The sequence below is a fragment of the Notamacropus eugenii genome, chromosome 1, assembly GCF_028372415.1.
Source record: "Notamacropus eugenii isolate mMacEug1 chromosome 1, mMacEug1.pri_v2, whole genome shotgun sequence".
Taxonomy (NCBI): domain Eukaryota; kingdom Metazoa; phylum Chordata; class Mammalia; order Diprotodontia; family Macropodidae; genus Notamacropus; species Notamacropus eugenii.
The window spans coordinates 685248503-685261979 of NC_092872.1; the positions used below are offsets into that span (position 1 = coordinate 685248503).

Sequence of the window (13477 nt, forward strand, 5' to 3'; positions counted from 1 at the left end):
GGTGAGCAGTGCAATCCTTAAAAGGCTACTCAGACACCCAGCAGGCTGCCAAGCCCCACGGCTGCTTACAGTGAGAAACAACCCTATGGCCTGGGCTGCCTGTGTTCAGGGTCATGACTACAGCTCCCAGAGTATCCGTACTTGTTGCTTCATTACTTGCCTGTCACTACATGACTTTGAGGCATAATAGTAAAATGGCATGGGTAAACTGGACAGGTGTTACTATCATTTTTATAAACGGGGAAACTGAGATTTAGAGAAATGAAATGACTTTTCTTGCCACAAAGCTTGGCAGTGTTAGAACTGGATTCAAATTCAGAAACTTGTCATTCTTTGTGCTCTTTCCTTTACAATGGATTCAAGGTTCCCATCCTACAGAAAATACACTTTAGTTAAACAAAGACTCTGTTCTCTGTATCTTCAGTATATTCCCCCAAAGAAACAAAATATGTGTTTCATGAGTACCCATTGTAAGAACTATTCTTTACTCACATCTTGCAGTTAGTTATAGGGTCAAATGAGGTAATATCTGCAAAGCTCCCAGTACAGTGCCAGGCACATGGCAGGGTCTTAATAAATGCTGCCATACCTCTCCAGTATCATAAGCGATACATAATTTCTTCTGCATGTTGAGAACATGATTTTCAAATGATTTACACATTTGTGTTTCAATACAGTCAATTTTATCAATTTAAATGAGGAAACTGCGAAAAGAAAGTGATATAACCAAGGTCATCCAGTCAAAAAGTAGCAGAAATGGAACAGAAAACGTTTATTTTTTTTACTATTTCTGCAATGACTCCTTACAATAAGATAAACCTCATGAAATAATAAGAAGACATTGCATATTGCTGTCATAATTGGCCAAACTTTCATATGATAGAGGTTATCATTCAAACATACATGCATTGTAATATTCATTCCAAAATGCAGCTACATGCTCCACTGTGTGACTCAGAAAAAAAAAAAAATGACAGACCAGTATTATGTGCCAAGTGCTGTGCTGAGCATTTAAAAATATCCCATTTGATCCTCCCAATAACTCTGGGAGGTAGAGTCTATTCTTATTCTGATTTTATAGCTGAGGAAGCTGAATCAAACAGGGATTAAGTGATTTGCCCAGGGTCACACAGCTAGCAAGTTCCTGAGGTCATATTTGACCTCATGTTTTCCTGAATCTAAGCCCAGTGTTCTATGTACTGCACCATACTATAATTCTTCTCACCATCTCAATCTGCTTATGCTCATAGTACTGGCATTTTCCAAATGACACCTTGTCACAGGTTACTCTCTCCAATGTTGACTGCATGTTCCCCTTCCTATTTTTCCCCTCACTTCCCTCCTCTTATATAGAGAGACCAAAACCAGAAGTGAGAGTGAGGACACACTAGTCTAACCTTCCAGTTTTGGTCTTACCCTCTACTGCAATCACTCAGAGACTTCTCATCCATTGAGGTCCAATAAATCAACAGATATTTATGACGCACCTACTCTGTGAACGGTGCTAGGCTTTAGGGATACAGGTACCAAGCATGCAACAATCTCTTATCACAAGGAGTTTAGATTGTAAGAGTCAATAAACAAATACCTTTTATAGAATAAATATAGAGACAACAATTGCAAAGAAGTACAAGGTAGTCAAATACCTCATATCACTTTCTGTCCAAATACCACCTCTCACATATAATACATAGACTAAGGAATTAGGACTTTCATCTCCTGTCTGTTGAATTGTAAGAGGTTGCTAACAAAAAGGATTTGCATGATCAAAGCAATTAGTATAGAAGTGACAGGAGAGATAAAATAAACTGGACCCACACAATTCAGAGTTAGCAGCTGAAGGACTATTTCCATAATCCAGATGTTACATGATAAGCACCTAAAATGTTGGGGCAACAGTAGAAATAGAGAGGAAAGGATATGTGGGGGGGAAATTAAAGAAAGAATTGATGGGACTCAGATAAATAAAGAGATGAAGGCCAATTGTTTAGTAGATTATTTTATCATAAGCTCCTTGAGGATAGTCAATGCGATTTAAAAAAAAAAAAGTTCTTTGTATTCTTAGCTTTCAGCACCCTCATGGCAGTCCCTTAGGATCAATAAATCTTTTATTTGAAAGGGAATTCAGAAGTCAGCTAGTCCAACACTCCATCTGAAACATTAATCCCTGCAATAACAAACCTGACCAGTAGATGATATCAAGTCCCTGACTAAACACAATTCAAGAATTTGAACTCAGTATTCCTATGGGACAGGCATTTTATACTTTGAGTCAAATTTAATTTTTGTAAAGTTGTTGACGTTGTTGCTATTTTCCCTTCTATTGAAACAAAATCTGCTCCCTTTAGACATTTAGTCCATTTGGTTCTCCTCTTGCTCTTCAGGCCAGGTTTCCTAAACCTAACCCCTCTTCTCTTTGACATCTTTTTAAGTATTAGAACAAAATTGTTGTATCTCACCTAAACCTTCTGTTCTTCAGGCTAAAAACCCCATTTTATTTTAGTCCCAAAATTTGTTCTTTATAAATGACAATCATCACTAAATACAAATCAGTTTCAATGGTGTGGACTGTTAGAATGCTGGGTTGCATTATGTCAATAAAATAATCCTTCTCTTCCACTCTTCTCCTCCCCTGATGCCCTTTGCTGCTCATCCTAGAAAATAAACTGTGCACTGCATGACGGTACCATTAGGTACGGATTTTAGTTCATGTAAAATTGACTCCCAGAGAGACTACATCAGAACCAGCAGCCTCAGTATCTAGTCTTTTTTTTTTTAACTTGTTGTCCATATCTCCAGCTATGTTCCTTCTATAACACCAAGTGAATACTGTGGTCAAGCATACTGGTGGCAAAAACCAAACCGATATCATTTTGTCCATCCTGTCCATTTAGCCATGATATTTACCTTCCAAGAAATTTGAGTCCATCTTTGATTTCCTATGTTCAGGAAGAGACCAGTGGCTGATTGAGGTTGTCTGTCCTTAAGCCCATGATGTGTAAGTAAAAGATGTTGAATAACAGTGTAAAGATGTCTCCAAAGCTAATCAATGCCAAATTTGCTGAGTTGGAGACTTGATAACCCTGAAAATACTATAGTCCCACTGATAAAAGTCCTGCGGCTGGAATCTTGGTTGCAAACCGATATGTCAATCCTCAGCTATAAACAATGTTTTGTAAGCATTTGCAGTTGATGTCTCTTCCAATGATCAAATCTTGATGCCATACTTGTCAACACTGAGAAGAATTTGATCTCCAGGGCTCTGCAAGAGAGACTTAAGCCTGCATTTATGTAAAACCACAGTGGTTACCCTCTCAGTATGTTTAGTAAGTGTGTTCAGGCATGTCAGTTGGGTAGGTGAAGTCCAAAGTCCACCTTTCACAGTGAAGTCCAAAGAACCATTCACCAAGAGATCAAGCTCATTGTTGCAGTTCACATTGGGCACTGTACCTGGTTGTCCTCTGAAGGGATACATTCCAGGTCCTGAACTCCATTTCCAACAGCCTACTGTATTATCAAAAAGTCCTGTTAGAAGTTTTTGTTCATCAAGCTTGTTAACCAAAAATAATACTACAATTCCATGAGACATTGCATAGCAATGAGATTTATTACAAGAGAAATTAACATTCATGTGGAACCCTAAGCAAACCAAGAGTTCATAATCCAAACAGAAACTTACATATTTATGAAATTGTGACAGAGAAGAGAAGAAAATGGAAATCTCCACCTAAATAGGAGTGGCAGGGAGGAGAAATCAAGAATAATTCAGATGGCAAAAGCAGCATTCTTTTCCCTTGGGAACTGCCAGACTACAAAGATAAGATGGTCCGCTTATCCACAAAGGTCCCAGATGCACAAGCAGTTTTCCAGTCTAGCTCAGACTGACTGGCACCTATCTTGATTCCCAAGGACATATAAGGAATACAACTTGGGGTACAAATAAAAAGTTACATCAGCCCAGAGGTCGCTTCATCCTTGATAAGTTCAGGTCAGTGTTTCTAAAAATCATGGCAACTCAAAGAGACAAGTTCAGGGGATCCCTTAAGATTCCTTTGCAAACTTTACATTAGCATAAGTGTGGATCTGGATGCCATATATACACTGTTCTGGGCCCACATGCCAGAGTTTTACAGGTAAGTCATCTGACCTTGTACAGAGAAGTCCACACTTGAAGTAGAGTGCATATAGTCTAGCATTGTACCCAAATAAGGTGAGATCTCAAAAGTTTCTTGCTCCTTCAAGTGTTTCATTCTCAAAGTTGCCTTCAAATAAACTTTCTTCCAATGCAGAGCACCCTGAGCGGAATCATATATCTGCCAGTCCAAATTTGGAGAGGAAGTCTGCCATACTCTGTACAGGCACTTATAACCAATGAGTCAACATGTAAATAAGATCTGAGGATCAATCTATTTTAATAAAAGCTGGGTTCCCATGGAAAAAGTTTGAGGAAGTTTCATTTTGAGGGGAATCTTTAGGTTACTGGAAAGGTGTCTGAGCTGGATTGCTCCACTGAGATAAATTTTTTTCTGAAGGTGCACTCCAGGAACCTTGGGACAGACACATGCAGCCTGAGTGCTAGCAGGCTAGCAGAGCCTCACATTGATCAGAATGCTTTGGCAGCCATTAAACTGACTTGCAGCCTACAGCTTGGGATGATTCAATTTTCTTTGACCCATCTCTACATTGCTTGTAGATCTTTGCTATCCTTGCTTTACTCTGGATACATTTCAGTTTGTCACTGTCCTTATTAAAATACGGTGCTCAGAAATAGTAGACTCTTAATGAAGCCAAACCAAGGTTGAACACGGGATATATATTGCCTTCCATGTTCTAGATGCTGTATATTCGTGCAGCCTAAAATCAGATTAACTTTTTTTGACTGACATAGAATGCTAATAGTTCACTAAAAGTTCTAGATTTTCTTTCACATAAACAGGTGACTGGCCTTGTCTTTTTAACCTTCTATTTTGGTAGTTAGTTTTGTTTAGTTCTAACATAGGAATTTACACTTATCCTAATTATATCTTTATGTTGGCTTCAATTCAGAAAAGTCCCCTTGGAAGCTTCTGTCATCTGCAAACATTCCATCTACAAATTATGCTTCACTAACATCTTTGATGGGACTTAAAAATATAAGTTGAATGGAACAAAGTTAGATAGCCTTGATGGCATTCTAACCTCTCTCTAAGTTGTCGTCAACTTCTTAAGAGATAGTTATTAATAAACTGACAAAATAATTTGTCCAAGAATATTCTTAAAAATGTAGATAGTTGTTTAGAGAATCAATTGCAAGCAACTGTGGTCTGACTGTGTAGTAACAAAGCAGCTGATAGAGCAAATTACGCATGCAAAGACTTGTCAATCAAGGCCTTCTGTTTGTGCTACATTTCAGTACGTGAGGGATCTATGATTCCTTCTCATTTGCTGAAATTCTTTGCACCAATATGTATATGTATATATATATATATATATATATATATATATATATATATATATATATATATATATATATATGTATGTATGTATGTATATATATATGTATATGCTCTGTACATAAACATGTTTGAAAGAGAATAACATTTATAGAATTATCTACTAGTTGCCAGTCATTACACTAAGCACTTTTACAAATATGATCTCGTTATCCTCATAACACAATAGTACTCTACGAGGGTGGTACATGTTATTATAATCCCCATTTTACAGCTGAAAAACTTGAGGCAAATAGCAGTTAAGTGAAAGTGATTTGCCAAGGGTCACATAGTTAGTAAGTATTTGACATGAGATTTGAACTCAGGCCCAGTGCTCTATCGAAAGCACAACTAGCAACCTCCATGCTGGTACAAGTATTCTATTGGCCATCTTGCTTTTGCACAGGCAAACTAGAAAGTATTGGCGTCTCAGATTTATTTAACTCCCTAATTTTCCTTAAAGTTCAGATAAAGAGCAATCTCCTACCCCAAGCCTTTTCTGATCCTTCCCTTTTCCCTGTCTCCATCCGTGTTAGTAGAGCCCTATAGCCTAAAAATGAATTTGTACTTACTTTGTATATATTTTTCTATGATCTTATCTGTATATGTTTTGCTTCTGCTAATAGAATATGAGCTACTCAAGATCAAGGAAGGATTATTTTTCATTTTGTCTTTGCATTCCCAGAATCTAACATACTGCCTGGCCCATTGCCATTGCTTAAGAAACGCTTGTTGAATTTATGCAAATTGACCTCTGCATTAAGTCTTAGAGATGTTCCTGAAACTCAGAGAGTGGCCATAGTCATACAACTCAAGGATATAAGGGGTGAGAATTGAACCCATCTCCCTGATTTCATGTCTAGAGCTGTCTCTCATACCGTGCAATCTCTGAGATTTTTCAGAATCCTTCCATAGAGTAGATGGCACATAATAAAAGGACAGCTTGGGGAATTCTCTCAAAGTTTGTTCCTTATTTGAAGAGATTTACATAGTAATACAATTTGCAGAAGTGTAAAATTAACTGAAATATATGACAAAAAAACATATTTTCAGTCTGCAAATCTGTTTTTCTTCAGGCCAATATCACAGGCAGGATATTGCCTGTCTCACAGCTTGAGAATTAAAGAAAACTTCAAAACCTTGCCTAGTTGCAAGGTGGGATGTGAACTCCACATTCATTAGCCCACTGAGATGCTTTGAACAGAAGACCAGTCTCAGGCAGCAACAGAAGCATGCCCTAAAGAGCCCACAATGGAGTGGACTTCATGCAAGCTGATTCCCTATTAGTTCAGTGTTGGAATAGATGAGACATTTAAGTCATTCAATAGTTAACAAAACAAGTTTAATGCAGATATAGCATAGAAAGGATATTTGAGGAGGATACTGCAAGGTCTAGCCTCAGTAGACTTGGCCCCGTATCTTCTAATTATAAAGCATCTGAAGAGCAGGGTACGGTGTCCAGCTCCTTCTGGCTGGATCTTTTTTTAAATCCCTTTTAATTACTGAGGAAACCACAATAACTATGGCCAGAGGAATCATAGCTTGAGCCTCAAGTCATTGGACCTATCAAAAGATAGGCCTTTCAAAAGATAGACCAACTCATTTGGATGGATATTGGTACGGGAAAACTTGAAAAATAGAAATGTCCAATTGCAAAGTCATTCTTGTATCCCAGAAAAGAGTAATTCATGAGATGAGGAATGACTTGGAAAAGTTTTATTCTTCTACAAATGGAAACATAGAAAAGAATGACCTGGGATGTGTTTGGGTAGGGGAGGGGGAAGAGGAGGGATTCATGATTAAGTTCTTCAACAGAAAATCCTGCCTTTATCAGAATACTGGACTGAATATTGTGCTGGAAAGGACATAAAATCTCATTCCTGCTTCTCAAGAAAATGGACAGATTCTCAGGCCAGACCCAAGCAAGAGTGTCCTCTCTTTGTTCTCCTCCATTCTTTTTAGATACTCCCTTCCCCTTCACATCCAGGAACTTATCTGTTTCATACATGTGGAATCTTGTTCTCATTTGGTTGTCAATGTATGCCTGCTTGATTTGTTAACTGATAAGGAAAACATTGACTAACAAGGCTCTAAGTGTTGAGGTTCAGGGGTGCTGGGGACCCCAAAATATTGACATGCTGGGTCCGACTCAAATGAATTTGACTGAAGCCTTCTTAAAGCCAAAGAAAAGCAAAGTTTATTAAAGATTTGCCATATCAGATTGACTCTTAAGGAGCCTAAGCATTTGTAATGCTTGTATTCACAAGTGGGCCAGATAGAATCTCAGCTAGACACATTTTGAGCTGGATTGATCTGAGCGCCTTCATGGAGGCAAGATAGAATTTAAATACAAAAAAGACTATAGGAGGGATCTGGGGGTGATCTGGTAGTCTAGGGTGATGGGAGGAGGGGTTTAGAGAGGGTCTTGAGGAGAAGTCCAAGGATGACCTCAATGGGAATAAGGTGACTGGTCAAGGATTGGAAGCACTTGGAGGTAATCAGGAGATATCAGACAATGGAGGGCCTGGGCTAGAAGCAGGTATCTCCAGGTAGTCTGGGGTCCCAGGGATGGTCTTGATAGATAAAACCCAGGGAGGATCCTGATGGGAGTGGCTGGTAATAGGATCAAAGGGTGGGGAGTGCATCAGAGACCTGAGCACAGTGATAATGAAAAGCTCATGGGTTTCCAGAGACTGCCAGATCAAATGGGAAGATGAGATTTGAGTAAGAAAGTCCAGATCAAATGGGAAAACCCAGGGTAGCTCAAGGAAGCCCCCAGAGTCTGAACCCTATCACAAGTAGCAACTTGGGAGTGGAGGTGTTGAGGTCTGTGTTGTGATGGGGAACCCCAAAATATGACACGCCGGATCTTGCTGGAATGAATTCGACACAAACCTTCTTAAAGCCAAAGAAAAACAAAGTTTATTAAAGATTCACCATATTGGATTGACTCTTAAAGAGTCTAAGCATTTGTAATGCTTGTATTAACAAGCAGGCCAGATAGAATCTCAGCTAGACAGAGTCTGAGCTGAATTGAATCTGAGCACCTTCATGGAGGCTAGATGGAATTTAAATACAGCAAAGATTGAGGGAAGAATCCAGGTGTTCCCAAGTAGTCTGGGATCCCAGGGATGGTCTTGATACATTAAATTCAGGGAGAATCCTGATCAGACTGACTGGTAATAGGATCAAAGGGAGGAATATCAAAAGAATGCTAAATAGAAGATAGGGAGTATCTGGGCTGGGAGAAATGGAAAGGGAATCCAAGGAGCACCCAGACTTTCTGGGGGCCCTTCAGACAAACGGGATAAAAGCCCTCCTGATCCAAGGAAAAAAGGTCTTGTCTTGGGCTTATACCTCATCAGAGATAGAGGCTTGACTAGTGATTCATTGATATAAAGGAATGCTGATTGAGGAAACTCCCTCAAACAAAAACAGGAAAGTATCTTTTCTGCAACTTATAATTTCAGACTGTTTTAAGAAGTTGAGTAACTTGCCTAGGGTCATACATCAAGTCTGTGGAACTAGAAACCAGGTCTCTGTGGCTTCAAGGCTAACTATTCACAACATCATGCTGAACATTATTAGCTATAGTTGTACTGCTCATCTTTTTTTGATAGAGATAAGATTAAAAGTCTTTGGAAATGCATATCCCCTGACATTAGCCCTTTAAAGGCAGCTAGCAGTCACAGCACATTAAGTGCTAGACTTGGTGTAATGCTAATTAGAGAGTTAAAGATCTTCCCCACCCATGGATGGCCTTGCCTAAGAGAAGCTTGATTAGGGGAGGCACAGTTTTCATCAACTTCTAATGTTGGTTCTCAAGGGTTGTGATGCCCTTTGGCTCTGAAAAGCATATAAATATCTTGAAGGGAGGTTTTGTTTTGGGGCTTACTCATTGGAAGTGTTTGTTTGGTGGGAAGAGACTCTAGGCAGCTGGTAAGGAGTATGCCCTCCCCTCCCCCTTCCCCTCCCCTCCCCCTCCCCTCCCCTTCCTTCCCCACCCCCCCACCCACACCAAAAAAAACCCACAGATGTTGGTGCTTTTCTCTCTTGTAACTATGTATGTATGGCCAGACAGTTATCTATCTGTTGATCCATGATATATGTATTGTCTATGGTCAAACAGTTGGCAGCCCTGTCTGTTGGTCTTTATTTCCTCTGTATTTTCTCTGAAGTTCAGGGTGCTGACTTTTTCTCCTGAACTAAGTGAATGAATAAAGTGTGTGATGTGATGATTGCTGTGCTTGATTAAAGTGATTATTGACCCCTCAAAAGCTGCCTTTCCTTTTAGAAAAGTAGATCTAAGAACCTGTGATAGCAGGCCCTCCTCTGTATGCTGGGATGCTTGTTTTCGCATTTGATTTCAGAAAGACCTGAATTCACATCCTACAACAGAGACTAGCTGTATGACCCTGGGAAAGTCACTTAATCTTTTTGTGGCTCAATTTCTTTATCTGTAATATGGGATAATAATAATTCTCAGGGTTATTCATGAGGGTCAAATGTGAGAATAGGAAAAATGCTTTGCAAACCTTAACATGCTATATAAAAGTAAGCTATAGTTATTACTGTCATAATATTTAGTATTCTGTAGACCATTACACAAGTGGCTCAAATAACTATATTTCAAAGCTGAATTATAAGATCACTGGAACAACTTTTAGATATCTCTAGTAACAGGCTGGATGATGGTGATGATATGTACCTCATTCTGTTCCTATATGATTTTGATTTTTTTCTTTGATGTCTCTGTATTTAAAAAAAAGAAAAAAAATTCTATTCCACATAACCTGGAGATTGAGTATTTTTGTATGGAAAAGCCTATTAAAATATTGTTTTAAAATTTTTGTAAACCAATCTTATATTTATTCAGTTGTGAAGAAGAAATAGCTCTGTGTGACATAATGTTCTCATTTCAGGTCAGTTAATTTGATGAATTCCTGCAGATATTTTAAGACCTACATACCACTTTGGGTGTTTACCATCTGGGAATTTACCAGAGATAGTGAGTTTTTGTTGTGTATTTCTCACCACCAGGTAATATCTTCCTTAGTATTAGGTAAATGCTAAAATTTTCCAACCTGCAATGAAAAATTGACTGGTTTCTATTGTTTCCTTGCATAGTCTTCATTGACCAAAAAGCTCAGGCTTCTTAAGGCCAACCTCTCTTTAATTCTAACGATGTGTTGAGTAAAATGCAATACCAGAGAAACTGAGACACGTTTCTCCAAACGACATCAATTTATTAAGAGCTGCACATATGGTTATTAATAAAATGGGTCATACTGGCCCCCTCAGTCCTATCATCTGCTGATAAGAAAGGAAGAATACCTCTTTACTGAGATTTAGGAAAGGAGAAATTCTGAGTGGTTGGGGAATGTCAGAATTGATTACATTTGGGTAAGGTGTGTTGGCCTTCAGGTGAAGATGATCACAATGCTCTGACAATTTATTAATTGTTAATTACTGTATGTGATTCCTCTACCTCTTGTAATTTTGACTAGGAGACCAAAACCACAAGATTTGATCCCCATTGCAGGGGATCAAACTTCCCCTAATTTCACAAGGAAAGACAGTAGTAGAAGAATTGCCTTTTGGGAGTAAGCTGATGGTTAGCTTAGTCTAAGCTACTTTTTTTTTATAGACAATAAACAGAGATCTCAGGATAAACTACTTAGCAAGCAAATGTCCCAGGGGCTAGTTTCAGGAGTGATCATATCATCCCATTTCAACCACTCAAAGTAGAAGAGACCAGCATTTTTGAGTGTAGTATGTCTAGCCAGGTGCTAATCATTCATAAAATCAATGCAGCATGAAATCAATTACACTATTAAATCAATACAGTAAAAATCAGAGGAAATATTAATTTCTATCTTTGTACAGTAGTGATGACTTGACCCTGAGTTGTCAAAATACCTCTTTTTCCACAACCAGATCTGCATGACTCACACATTTCTCAAATATACTTTGACATATTATTGGATGAATTCATATGGATATTGTCTTTTTTATTCTACCCTTACAACATAGGCATTTCATGGGCCACATGTGGAAGGAAACACTTTTCAATTACATTTAAAAATACAATGACATGTATCTACTATGAGCTTTTTCTATTGCTATGTGAAGTAATTTCTGTATTTGTGTAACATTTAGTAAAGTACTTCTATAGTTTTTTGGACTATTTTATTAGATCTTTTGATAACAGGTATCAAATCTTAGATGTTTAGAAGGGGTGCCTTCTGGGGGTAGCATGGTAGAGTGAGATCACTGTCTTCAATTATTTAAAGAGCTGTCATGTGGAAGAACAATTAGTTATACACTCTTAGGTCCACAGATCTGCTATAGCCAGCTCTATCCAGCTCAAAAGAGCCAATTTTAAAAATTTTAGTGTAAGCAATTTATGTCTCAGAAATCAGTGAACACTTCAAATTGGGGCATGATTTATTGTTTTGTTGACTGTCTAGACTTAAGAAAGTAATGGAAGAAATGTTACTAATGCAGATTTAAATTCAAAGTGTGTCCTGTATATTTGGGTTTTTTTAAATCTTTTTAGAGAGTTAGTGGTTAAACATTTACCAACATTCCCCCAGTGGGACTACTGGGTAAGAGATATAGACAGCATAATTTCAGTTTGATGGAAGAATAAACTTCCTAATAATTAGGTATTTCTTTAAAGTGACAAAAAATAAAATAGGTCACATGTATAAGTAATATGCTTCTCATAAAGCCTTTTGCAGTATTCTTAGAAAAGATTCCTGTTATTGGACTAGATAATATCAGTAATTGTGCTCGGTCCTGAAATTTCATGATTCTCTAGGGTATTTGTGGGTGGGATTGAGAACATCCTGGCCACCACCTAAACCAGTTTTTGACCAATGGACATTGACAGGTATGCAAAGAAGCACAGCTACATATTCAGGGAGAAAGAGGAAGGAAGCACCCGGCAGGCTAAACCACCATTAGTCTTTTTCTTTCAATCCTGATGGAGGCAGCCCAGAACACAACAGCCTGGGAATGTAGGGAAACAGCCCTGATTTCAGGGCTTGACCTTTATTGTAATTACACAAAAGGAAGGTTTTGTAGAGACCCACGTGACAACTTCCTCTGAAAGCTGTACACATTTTGTCTTGACTTCTTAACGGTCACAGATATAGAAAATCCAGAGGGTTAAAAAAAAATCTTGCCCCCAATATCCTTGGCAATTTCTAATTGTTCATTCTCAGAAACGGATATAGCTTTACCAACAGAGACGTCATTCCCACTTGCTTTGTTGCTTGAAGGACCACTTGGTCTTTCCATCTGCCCTGTAGCTTACCACTCCTATATGTTTTGTCTTTCCCTATTTGCATGTGAGCTCTTTGATAAAAGGGAACGTCTCATTTTATATCTATGTTCATAGGGCTTAGCAGTGGAATTGGCACATAGAGTGGATAGATAGATAGACAGATAGACAGATGATAGACAGATAGATAGACAGATAGATAGATAGACAGATGATAGATAGACAGATAGATAGATAGATAGATAGACAGACAGACAGACAGACAGACAGACAGACAGATAGATAGATAGATAGATAGATAGATAGATAGATAGATAGATAGATAGATGGATGGATGGATAGATGGATATATAGATAGACAGACAGACAGACAGATAGACAGATAGATGATAGTTAGAATGATAAAGGAAGATTGATAGATTTATTCCAATTTATATTTGATGAAAGCATTTAAACTTATTGACTAAAAAATCCCGGAAATTTGTATGTGCTTTCCTTCCTCCTTAAAAAATAAGTATCCTTCTTTTGTTAAAGAAACCTTGTATTAAATGTAGGTGTCAGAGGGTTTCTGCTATGGAGCCCTTGATCCTTGACTAGGCAAGTTTTCATGGCCTATATATCTCCCACCTATCAGTTAGTTACAACAGTTCAACATCAATTCTCAGTTCAATTTTCATCTGCTGCTACCCCTTGGTGATATGTCTATGTAAGAACAGCA

The 13477-nt window shown here is 38.2% G+C and overlaps 1 pseudogene; it reads right to left on the reverse strand.

Annotated features, from left to right (window-relative positions):
• Positions 1-3208: 3208 nt before the first annotated feature.
• LOC140528315 (F-box/WD repeat-containing protein 2-like) lies at positions 3209-4343 on the reverse strand (annotated as a pseudogene).
• Positions 4344-13477: the final 9134 nt, after the last annotated feature.